Source organism: Cryptotermes secundus, unplaced genomic scaffold, assembly GCF_002891405.2.
Source record: "Cryptotermes secundus unplaced genomic scaffold, Csec_1.0 scaffold345, whole genome shotgun sequence".
NCBI lineage: Eukaryota > Metazoa > Arthropoda > Insecta > Blattodea > Kalotermitidae > Cryptotermes > Cryptotermes secundus.
The window spans coordinates 975,637-987,762 of record NW_019723306.1 but is presented as its reverse complement, the minus strand read 5'-3'; the positions used below and the strand labels follow the sequence as shown (position 1 = coordinate 987,762).

At 40.4% G+C, this 12,126-nt stretch overlaps 1 protein-coding gene across 1 annotated transcript in view; it reads right to left on the bottom strand.

Moving 5' to 3' along the window:
* LOC111861761 overlaps positions 1-8,113 on the bottom strand; it is a 44,330-nt gene extending 36,217 nt beyond the window's left edge. The window contains exon 1 of the mRNA XM_023846595.2: positions 8,019-8,113. The gene's annotated coding sequence lies outside the window, so the exon portion shown is untranslated. The remainder of the gene's footprint in view (positions 1-8,018) is intronic.
* Positions 8,114-12,126: the final 4,013 nt, after the last annotated feature.

The following is a 12,126-nucleotide window of genomic DNA, read 5'->3' as shown; positions in this document are numbered from 1 at the left end:
TTGCCGAACTGCATTTCTAGTTATTATAGGGCTGGACAACATATTCTGAATCTTAATTTGGCACTGGGTCTTTCTCATAGTGGCTCTGACTAAGGCGATTAACTTCCGTGGAATGTGCATCTCTTCCATTGCCAGAAAAAGACTATCTCTATCTATGGAGTCATAGGCTGATCGGAAGTCAATGAAAAGATGATGTGTTTCAATTTGGAATTCATTACACTTTTCAAGGACCTGGCGAATAGTGAAAATCTGATCGTTAGTTGAGCTTCCCTGACGAAATCCACATTGGTAATCCCCAATTATGCCTTCCACACAGGGAGAGAGTCTGTTAAATAGAATGTTGGAAAATATTTTATGTGCTGTGCACAACAGACTAATTCCTCTATAGTTAGAGCATACCATGACATCGCCTTTCTTATGGATAGGGCATACAGTACTTAGGTTCCATTCCTCTGGAATTATTTCAATTATCCATATCTTAACTATCAGCTAATGTAAGTGCTTGGAATATTCTGGGCCTGCAAATTTCACTAATTCTGCCGTGATGAGATCCATTCCTGGAGCTTTATTTTTTTTCAGTTTTTGAAAGCTTGTTCTACTTCTTTTATGGTCGGCGCTGGCTCTTCAGCCTCAAAATTTCCTTGAGTCCAGTCTATGGTCATAACTTCCGCTAGTTCGGAGGCGTTACCATTTAATAATTCCTCGAAATATTGCCCCCATCTTTCTAGTATTGCTTCATCGCTACTCAGTATCGTGCCTTCTTTATCTCCACATAAGGTTCTTCTAGGTATGGCTCATGATATTTCTCGTAATTACGAGTTAATTGGTTGGCGAGGCTTGCCGTTCTCGTTCACACAGATTCATTTCTTGGCTTACACTTCCACTCTGAAGATGGAGGCGACATGTTCCTCCGAAACGTCGACTGATGTTCACCGGACTACACGGCCTTATACATCTGAATGCAGAACTATTTAAGTCTCGAAATTTCCGTTATTGACAATGTGTCATACAATTTCAGGCAAAAGGTAAAGCTGTCCTTGTAACAGGCCCTGACAACCCATACACTCTTTACACCAAAGAAGATTCCTGGTACTCATTTCTGTTACATGATGAGTCGGCCCCAGGGTCATAGTGTGGCTGGAAGGATTAGGTCAATTGAAAAAATTCAATGACCTCATCAGGAATCAAACCCACGACCTTCCGGCTTGTAGCAGAGTGCCTAAGCAACTACGCTACTGGATGAAGCATGCCAGATATTACTGTCCGTATATCTTTAGAGAATTATACAGGCCTACGCAATATTATTTGTTACACCAGCTCATATATTACACCGCCTGAAATGCGTTGTTTCAGACTACACATATTACAAAAGTGTCGGAGAAGTTGCCGGATCTCCAGGTGATTTATTTCGTTGGCCTGCTCACCAGTGGCACAAACAAAGTCAACTTATTTAAGCTTCTTAACCATTTCAAGCGGACTCGTTTTCTGTGCCCACTGCATTTAAGAAGAGCATTTTGGTTATTTAATGTATTTGCAGGTTTTGTACAACTCTCGCAACAACTGTTCCAGTAGGGCGTGCCATAGCTCAAGCGGTTAGTCGCTTGCTTCCCACCGCGGCGGCCCGGGTTCGAACCCGGGTCTGGTCACGTGGGATTAGTGATGGACAAATTTTTTCCGAGTAATTCAGTTCCCCTGCCAATCTTCATTCCACCAGTTGCTCCACAATCACCCTCACCTATCATTTGGGGCTGGTACAATAGGTCAGAATTGGCCACAGCACAAGGGACTTGGTCCCGCGCCACCAGCAATAAAAAAAATTATTTAAATAATCAGCATTAACAGATTGATCTTATAATTGACTACGTGACGTACAGTCATCTCGGACGAAATGCGCATGTGTAGGAGATGTAATATAATGATATAATGTATATCTCAACGAAGTTATGCATCTGCAAGGAAATTAATATTCATTACAATCCAAGCAATCAAATCTTGCGATTTTTTACAAATAACCTTTATTTTTTGAGAACTGAAAAGTAAATATCTCAATAAAAATAATGAATATATATATATATATGCAGGATAAAGTTATTTTTTATGTAAGACTTTCAGACAGAAAAATCTTCGATATGCTACCACGAATTTTTCTCGAGCGAAAAAGATAATTATTTTTTGGAAATTTTAAAATTTTGGGGTGTTTTCAAGAGTTCAGTTCATCTCCAGGTAGCCGCACTATGTCCCTGGGATCGACTCAACCTCCAACATAAATGAGTACTAGGAATCTTCCTGCGGGTAAAGGGCGACCGGCGTGTAAGACTGACGATCTCACCGCCATCTGTGAGTCGATTGTTTAGAAAATGAGAGCGTCTCGACGTCTCACAACTGTATGGGCCTCCACAGCCTCTTACAGGGATGGCTTTACCTTTTTTACGGGACATTTTACTAGTATATGGAACCCTTTTATCTTGACCTCCTTCGGGTAATCATTGAAGCTATTGTAATAAACAATAACTGCCCCCCCTTTTTTGTGTAATGAACATACAATAAATGAAATTTAGCTGGATTGTCCACTATAATAGCTAAGACCATTACGTCTTCAATAGTGATCTCAGGAGGCCCAATGTGTATGTAAAGTGCCACTGATTTTTTTTTCAATTTTAGTTTAATATAAATTTCTCGAAAATACAAGCAAAATACGAGTATGTTTCCGAACTCAGAATGGGGTTATACACTAAAATGGAAATACAATCCTGAGCACGATGCATTTGTAAGAAGCGAGATGTCCCGTTTGCAACGCTGCGGAACATCTATCTAAACTTTTCTGTCCGCCTGCCCTCTTATCTGTATGAATAAGAGAGCCCCAGAGCTGCAGAACGGATTTTCATGAAATTTAGTAATGTAGAGGCTCAGTAAATTATGAATTTATTCTACTTTTATTCTACTTTCTGTTACATTCGAAATAAAATTACAGATACAGATATGGGATGCGTACATGCCAAGTGAAACTAGTTGAATATTTACGGCAATGAAACCTATTTCGGAAACAAAATATGGGAAAGAGTGAAACATAATTGAAATAAGAAAATCTAAACCAGTCACACTGTGTCTGTGTTGTCCTGCGCATGTAGCGGTTTTACGACTGGCTGATCCCCTTCCAAGGAATCCTATCAACTAAGATTAAGGAACTGAAGTGAAAAGAAGCGTTTCACGGATGCCCTAAGCTCCAAGTGAGAGCAGCAGGAAGATAGATAGATAGATAGATAGATAGATAGATAGATGGACAGATAGATAGATATATAATGTTGCTGCAGAAATCTCTTATTGACGATCATAATAGTTGAGCACAGGCTTCAAGCTCTTCAGAAAAAAAAACAGTCAAGAGAAAATAGCAAAGAGGCCATGAGTGAGTTTGGACAATGCTGGATTAGTTTCGAATTTCTTTGTAGTTCTCAATTACAAAAAGAATTCGAAACATTTATCATAAAGAAGAAGAGGTGTTCCGGGCTCTAAGGTCCTGTAGCCCGGAAATAGAATGGAATTCGTTTTCTTGCGTGGCTTGCAATTCGACCATGAAGTTGGAGCCGATATATTCCTCCGAAAAGCCGGGCTTCCTCCGGACTCCGGGGGGTTACAGACCTTAAGTTCGCATTCTGCACAGCAACCGCACTCACATCTTCGAAACCAACTTTGATTACATAATGTATAGAAAAGGCGAAGTTGTCCCTGTGCTTAACTAATTAATCACTTAGCCCTGAAAGCGTGTGGGGGAGTGGATACATAGATCTACATTTTATTGACTTCGGCAATAACTGGAGGTGAATGGTCAGTTTCACGCTCCGTCCCGGGGGACCCCCACCTGGTACCCATTGGATAGGAGGCTGGGTGGACCCCAGAGTCGGTCTGGACGACGAAATTCTCGACCCTACCTGGACTCAAGCTCCGACCCTGGGTCGTCCAGCAGCCCGTTGCCAGTCGCTATACTAACTTATTGTGTAAGGGTTTAATTGTCTGTTTTACATATTAACAATAAATAGTGAATCTTAATATCAGTTGTTTAGTCATTAACTTTAAAGCTTTGATTTGTCGCCAGTCTGAAAACTAACAGCACATACTGTCTCGTTCATTTATGTTACTTTGTTATAAGGGAAGATTTAAACACAATTCTAATGATTCCCTTTATATCAAATAAGGCACTTCTGTAATTGCAGGCAGTCTCTTCCTATTCTTATTTTAGGTAAATTTTCCTTTCTCCTAAGTAACAAGAGGACCATGTATGTTAGTGTATAATTTATAATTCCTTCTCCGGAAGGCACCTGTTAAGTGTGCACTGTACACTGCACAAAATTGGCGAAATTTATTTCAGCTTTTCTTTTCATTTCTTTTACCCTTTGAAGCCTGGAATATATTTAAGTGATTTCTCAGTTTCATTTCCTACCGTACAAAAGACAGACCGCTTCTCCATTATAAAGACCAATCGATTAGTTCTATTGAAGGAAACAGTCACTGCTTATTGTGACAATAACACAGAACACACGAATGAAAACTGTGGGTAGAAAGCAGACATTTGAATATTAAAGTAGGTGGTACATATAATAACCAGTGTACCTCGCCTGCCTACGTTCGGGTTTTCTTCTTTAGTGTGTGGCATAAACCGAGGGACTTGAAGCGTTAACTCGGGGAGATGTCCTTCGTTACACGCCGAAGGGGAGGCTGGGTGTGTCGAGAACCAGTGAGTCTGTAGTGGAGAAGGGAAACATATGCCAATCTCGGGAATCGAACTGTGTTCATCCCAGCAACAGCCAGTCACTTATATATTATTAAATGTTTTGTTATATAATATTCTGAGTATCTTGCCGAATTTNTGTGTGTGCATCTCTAAGGATCTCTTTAAATGTAGGATTTTCATTCTCATGAGTCGTTGTTTACATTCCCTACAGTACGGACAATATTTTGTAAGATGAGGCACCGACTAAACCATTAACATTAATGTACTACATCTACATCACGAACCTCCTATACAATCTTATATACAAAAAGGAAAAATATAGAATATTCCAATTTGTCCTTGGGAACACAACAAAATTACAAAACCAACGACTGATTCGATGATATAAAATATTAATGTAAAATTTTATTGTTTTATACTATAATTTCTGTTTTATATAATCTGATTTATTGTATTTTTTACGTCAATTGTTTTATACGATTAATAGTATTGTATCCAATTTTACTAGTACTGCAATTCAGTGGTGTATATATGTTAACCGTGTATTTGCCTGATGATGGCTATTGATAGCCGAAATTAGGTGCTGATCTTGATATTTGTTGTATTGTGACGGTTGCAATAAAGAGGTTACCAATTTGATTACATTTTTATATAAGACTTATAATAATTCTGATACAAGTTTGAATATATTTACTGAATGCAAAACCAGGGACATATAGTAAACATTATTATAATGTAATGTACGAATTCATATATAAAGCGCAGTTCAATAATTTACTGATATGTTTAATATGTTCTACCTGATAATGGCTTTATAAGCTGAAACACGCAGTGCGATTTCATACTATTAAGACCAATAACGTCATTGTACACAGTCAGATGTGAGTGAGATCTTCATGGTTGTTGTGTTGAGACGGAAACCAAATTAATAAGTTATAAGAATATTACGTTTATTGCAGAACAAGACAATAATATGGTAAATCTAATCGCATCGCATGTTATAAAAATTATCTATTTAATTTCCTTAACTACTACACATATATCAACATATTTAGAATACTATGAAAGTCACGGATCCGAAGAAGTCATACGCGTCAAGATTTATTCGAAGTTCTAATATGACAGAATTTTTCTGGAGAGAATTTCTAATTTCAGTAGCATGACAGTCACAGCAGACCAACAGGGACAAAAGTAAATCCACTTGCTAGCACTTGATGTAGAACATTTGTAACAGAATTTAATCAGATCTTGTTAATATTTTCTGCGATGAAATACATTAAGAGAGCGACTGACCTCTCCGTTATGAGTTGTATTCATTTGATGCTGAAATTTTTTCGCTTAGTGGGAGATAGAGTCCAGCTGGGTTCACTCGGCACGGCGGCCACTGATTGCCCTATTGTAGCTTGCCCCGGGTGATAATGATGATGGAGTTTGGTGGAATGAAGATTGGCAGGGAAACCGAAGTACTCGGAGAGACCCCGCCCTAGCACCACTTTGTCCACCACATCCTATTTGCCCAGACCCGGGATCGAACCCGGGCCGCCACGGTGGGAAGCCAGCGACTAACCGCTTGAGCTAGGGCACGGTCTGATGCTGACATGATCTTAAAATTACAGAATTCTCAAGCCTATTTATAATGTAACAACCCTTCCTGTAAGCCGTATCTATGAATCACTCAGTCACTCCAGAATCTGAGCCCTTTTTGAGAAACTGCCAGTTTTGCAGCTACTCAAGAACTTCCCAGCATTTTATGGGACCCAAAGGTTCATTACCGTGTTCATAGGAGCCCTCCACCGCTCCCTATCCTAAGCCTGATAAATCCAATCCATACTGTCCCATTCTATTTGTCTAAGATACATTTTAATATCGTCCACCGACCTACGTCTTGGTCTTCCCTGTGGTCACTTTCTTTCTGGTTTCCCCACCAATATCCTATATGCATTCAACGTCTCTCCGGTTCGTGCTACATTCCATGATCATCTCATCCTGCTTGACTTGATCATTCTAATTATACTTAGAGAAGAGTACAAGTTATGAAGCTCCTCATTATGTGGTTTTGTCCAACCTCCTGTCACTTCATCTCTCTTCGGTCCAAATATTCTCAGCACCCTGTTCTCAAACACTCTCAGTCTATGTTCCTCTTTAATGTCAGAGAAAAACTTTCACACCCATACAGAACCACAGGCAAAATTATAGTTCTGTATATTCTAACCATGATGTATTTAGATAGCAGACGAGAAGACAGTATCTATGAATATCACGCTCAAATTATCTCACTAAGTACTTCTTGAGAATCTGGTAGTTGCTCAATTAATCACGAAATTGTCAGGATCTTCAAATCACGACGTACATTGCCGTGTTGACAAGCGTTCGCGAACTGATTCCTGTCGACACACTCGAACCTAATTTTCTGAAGTCTTTCTTTACATTGTCCACTCTTAGTTCTAGGAGGCCACGTCTTTTTTTCACATTTTACAACTAATGCTTTGTATCTGCGTTCGAACCGCTCAAGTGCGTGCTGCATGTCCTTCTCATCCCATCTTTACCCTTAGTGTTTCCCTTAGCATTCGTACTGAACATCTTGCTATAGATTGGTATCGGGAAGCGCTTAGTTCAAATCTTAGGCAGCGCCATAGCTCAAGCGGTTAGTCGCTGACTTCCCACTGCGGGGGTTTGGTCAAGTGGGATTTGTGGTGGACAGTGTGGCACTGGGGCAGGTTTTCTCCGAGTACTTCGGTTTCCTCTACCAATCTTCATTCCACCAATTGCTCCACAATCACCCTCACCTATTATCTGGGTCTGGTACAATAGGCCGGAAGGAACTTAGTCCCACCCCACTAGCAATAAAAAATAATAGTTCAAATCTTAATAGGAACTTCGGTTATCATGACTAAAGTAGCCAATGGTTTCCTTCGGTTCATTTAGACAAATACTGGAATGGTGCCTCAGTTAGGACATACGCAGTTCCTTCTGAATACGTTCCATTTCATCATTCAACTATCATCATACCATTCGAAACTATGTAATCTCTGTACTGAAAAATTATTATTAACTAACACCCTGAAAGAAAGTAAGAACCCGCATTCATCAGAAAAGATGGACAATATGTTTATTTGTCCAGCACTTGTAACCTGACACAAAAACGGGGTTTATATTCTAAGCAAAAAGCTGTGTACATACATAACTCACATAGAGATTCATAGAACAGTTACACGTCTTAAATTGTGTTATTAAAAGTCTGTCACTTGTATTTATATTTTTTATTACGTTATTGACTCAGAAGTTTACTTACTGTACCCGAACTCCAGCGCAGAATCTGGAGCAAAACACACTGTAGTTTTCCTTTGCTAAACCTGGAGTCCTCCTACAATTCACAAAGTCGCAAAATTCTTAGTAAAAGTCCTTCAGATTCTAGAAAGTAGATTCGGTTGAGTTTTCAGAACTGATCGAAATGTTTGAGGTAGAACCACGAGTTAAGTAGCCCAGTAGCGCGGCGACAGTTGAACCAGGAGACAGCAATGAACCATACTAAGGGAAGGCATCGCTTTCATATATATATACATCAGGGTTTCACATACACGCGCGTAGAGTTACACGCGGTGCAGATGGGGGTAGACCGGCGCAGGGCCCAAGCGCGTTGTCCTTCCCCTAGAATCGCTCTGCTCTAGATGGAAGAAGGTACTGAAAAGGCTTTTATGACTATAGACCATACGCGACCTAGCACAGTGGATGAGGCAAGTAGCTTTTTGAGCTGTTAATTTTCTGACAATAAGTATATAAACAGAGCGCATAATAGAGAGACCTGCTCGTGCAATAGCAATATCTAATGTTCACACATTTCTCCTCCGAAAGTAACTAACTTCATGGAGCTGAGCCCTTCTTGAGAAGCCGCCAGTTGTGTAGATACTCAAGAACTTCACAGAAATTTATGCGGCCCGAAGGTTCATTACCGTGTTCACAAGTGCCTTCCACTTGTCCCTATCCTGAGACAGATCAATCAATTCCATACCATCCCATCCTATCCCTCTAAGATCCATTTTAATATTATCAAACCCATCTACATCGTCGTCTTCCTAATAGCCTTCTTCCATCTGGCTTTCCCACCAATATCCTCTTCCCCCCATTCGTGCTGCATGTTCTTCCCACCTAATCCTCCTTGACTTGATCATTCTAATTATAATTGGAGAAAAGTACAAGTTATGAAACTCCTCATTATGCAGTTTTCTCCAACCTCCTGTCACTTCATCTATCTTAGGTACGAATATTCTCCTCAACACCCTGTTCTCAAACACCCTCAGTCTATATTCCTCCCTTAATGTCAGAGACCAAGTTTCACACCCATACAGATTGACACGCAAAATTATGGTTTGTTTATATTCTAATTTAGACAGCAGGCGTAAAGACAAACGTGTCTGGACCTAATAGAAAAATGAACACTACCTCCGAAAGTAGGCTAATTAGAGAATTTCTATAAAATCAGAAAACAGGGATCTGTTCCGAAACTTTCATGATGAATTGAGAGATGTAGTTCCGTGTATTTTGGTAGACACATCACAGAAGACGACAATCTGGAGGCTTCTCCCTCGGGATAGATGTAATTTGATATAGAAATAATACACGTACCTGATTTATCATTTCCATAAAACATGGAGCTTCAAGGCCAACTGAGCGACTATAATATCCCAGAGAAGGACTGTCTTTTTTGAAGTCCATGCGACGAACACAAACATCCTCGTTAGTCTAGTGGTCAGAGTTCCTGGCTACATATGCAGAGGTTCCTGGTTCGATTCCCGGCGCGACCAGGTTTTCTGAGAAGTAGTGGGTCTGGAACGTGGTCCACTCAGCCTCGTGAGGATAATTGAGGAGCTGTTTTAAGGAAATAGCAGCTCCGGTCTATAAAACCGAGATTAACGGCCGTGGGGAACCGTTGCGCTTACACCCTCTATCCGCAAGAGTTGGCACTAACTTCGCCGACAAGCGGTGGTGGCTCGGTCGGTATAGTTCACTTGCGGGCTAAAGGCCAAGGAGTTTGTTTGTGTTTGTTTTTGCAACGAACAGAAACACGTACATCCGTGAAGTGCTGTATTTATCTTGTTGATTAACTCTGTCAAACATATATTTACATTAGGTATGCACCTTAAATGATCAGCCTAATCAGTAAGGGGTAAGGAAATAACGGGAAATTGATCAGGAATTTGTGTCTACTTCAAGATTTACGGAGTCTCAGTTCAGGAGGTCTGGAGAACGTCACGCCTTGTACCTCACAGACTACTTTATTGTTATTTGCTAGAGCAACAGAGTCCCATGTCGTTAGCGACGTGTTCAGCATCTGTAGCTTGAAATTCAACTGAACAACATTTATAGAGTAAGTTCCTATCTCTCGCAGAACACACTGAGTATCAAAATGATCGGCCGGTGGATGACGTGTAGGGAAAGCGTTTATTATAAGATTCATACGAAATACATAAATACACTCCATTATCAAAATGCAAAAATTTTCAACATGCTTTAAGCAAACAGACTTGAAATGATTCTGACGATGGTGTACAGAACTATTAGACTTATTTTGGACTCTATCCATAGTCTGTTATATATAAGGTCCAGTGAGTGAGACTGGCTCTTTCTAACGGGTCCAACTGAATAGGAAACCACTGGAAATACCAAGATGTAGATGGGTGGACAATATTAAAATGGATCATAGAGAGATAAGATGAGATGGGATGGATTGGATTGATCTGGCTCAGGACAGAGACCAGTGGAGTGCCCTTGTGAACACGGTAATGAACCTTCAAGTTCCTTAAAGTGCTCGAAAATTCTTCAGTAGCTGCAGAATTGGAAGCTTCTCAAGAAGGGCTCAGATCTATGATTGATGTTATACTTATGGGTTAACATGAATGTTACCTTAACGAAGTTTTGGTATCAGTCTACGATTTTTTCCCTCGGCACTACAGCCCCAGTGGGCTACCTCCATGAATTTCTCCGTTCACTTCGGTTTTTCTAGGTCTTACACATTCGGTTGGACTCCTTGGGCTGGTGATCAGCTCGTCGCAAGGCCTCTGCCTGTACACAAACACAGAAAAACGCACACACAGAAATTAAACATCCATGCCCTTAGTGGGATTCGAACCCACGATCCCTGCTTCCAAGCGAGCGAAGAGAGTGTATGCCTTAGTCCGCTCGGGTACCGTGACCGGCATCAGTCTACGATACCTCTTGTAAATCGGAAACATCGATTTCCAAAAGTTAGATTAAACGTGACCCTTGAGTAAGGAAATGATGTTACAATGGACGTTAGAGAAATGTGTTTTGAAGCTGCGAATGCTTTGCCATGTCTCCGTACATAATACAGAGTCGTTCCTTTGGGTTCCATAAAAGTAGGAATTTACTGAACACTTGGGTAAGCAAGTAAGTCTTCAAAGAAATCGTTATATGAAAGAGTTGGTTACTTATGCAAAATCCCAAGTTTCCAAGGCGATGAAAACAGAGTCAGTGCGTTCCTCTCAAAGTTGCTACCCACATATTAGCTTATATGCTGTCATGCTTCAGCAGTCCATCATATGGTTCCTTGGTGCGTTTACAACATTCCTCTGTATATATAAAAAAGTAAAGCTATCCCTGTAACAGGCCATGAAGGCCCATAGGGTTGTGAGACGTCGAGGCTCCCACATCTTCTACACAATCGGCTCACAGAAGGCGGTAAGTTTTTCAGCCTTAAGCTCCGGCAATCTTCTACCCCAGGAAGATTCGTGGTATTGATTTCTGTTAGAGACTGATTCGACTCCATGGCCATAGTGCGGCTGGAAAGATTAAGTAAATTGAAAATAATCCACCGATCGGAACTCGAATCCGCGACCTTCCGACTTGTATCATAGTGCCTCAACCAACTACGCTACCGCGTACCCCTTCTTCTGTATACGAGGTTCGTATTACATGGGCCTAATTACCACGGCATATCACTCTATCCCACTGAAATGCTGAGTATCAAATCTTCCCAAACGCATAGCTGATCTAATCAGGCATACCGGTAAGTGTTGAAATAGCTGAGACAACAATGGGTGTAATTTAATTTAACATAAAATCTCTACATTTTGCCCCCACAGGTTGTATTTATGTGCTTTGTATAATTTGTAAAAAAACAGAGAAAACTAAGTATATGTTGCTGTCTCGTCACCAAAATGCAGGGCAAAATCATGACATAAAGACAGGAAACAGACTTGTTTTAATGTGGCACAGTTCAGATATTTGGGAACGACGATAACAAATCAAAAGCTGATTCAGGACGAAATTAAGAGGAGATTGAACTCTGGTAATGCTTGCTACCATTCAGTCCAGAACCTTTTGTCTTCTCGTCTGCTGTCAAAAAACATAAAAATTAGAATATACAAAACTATAATTTTGCC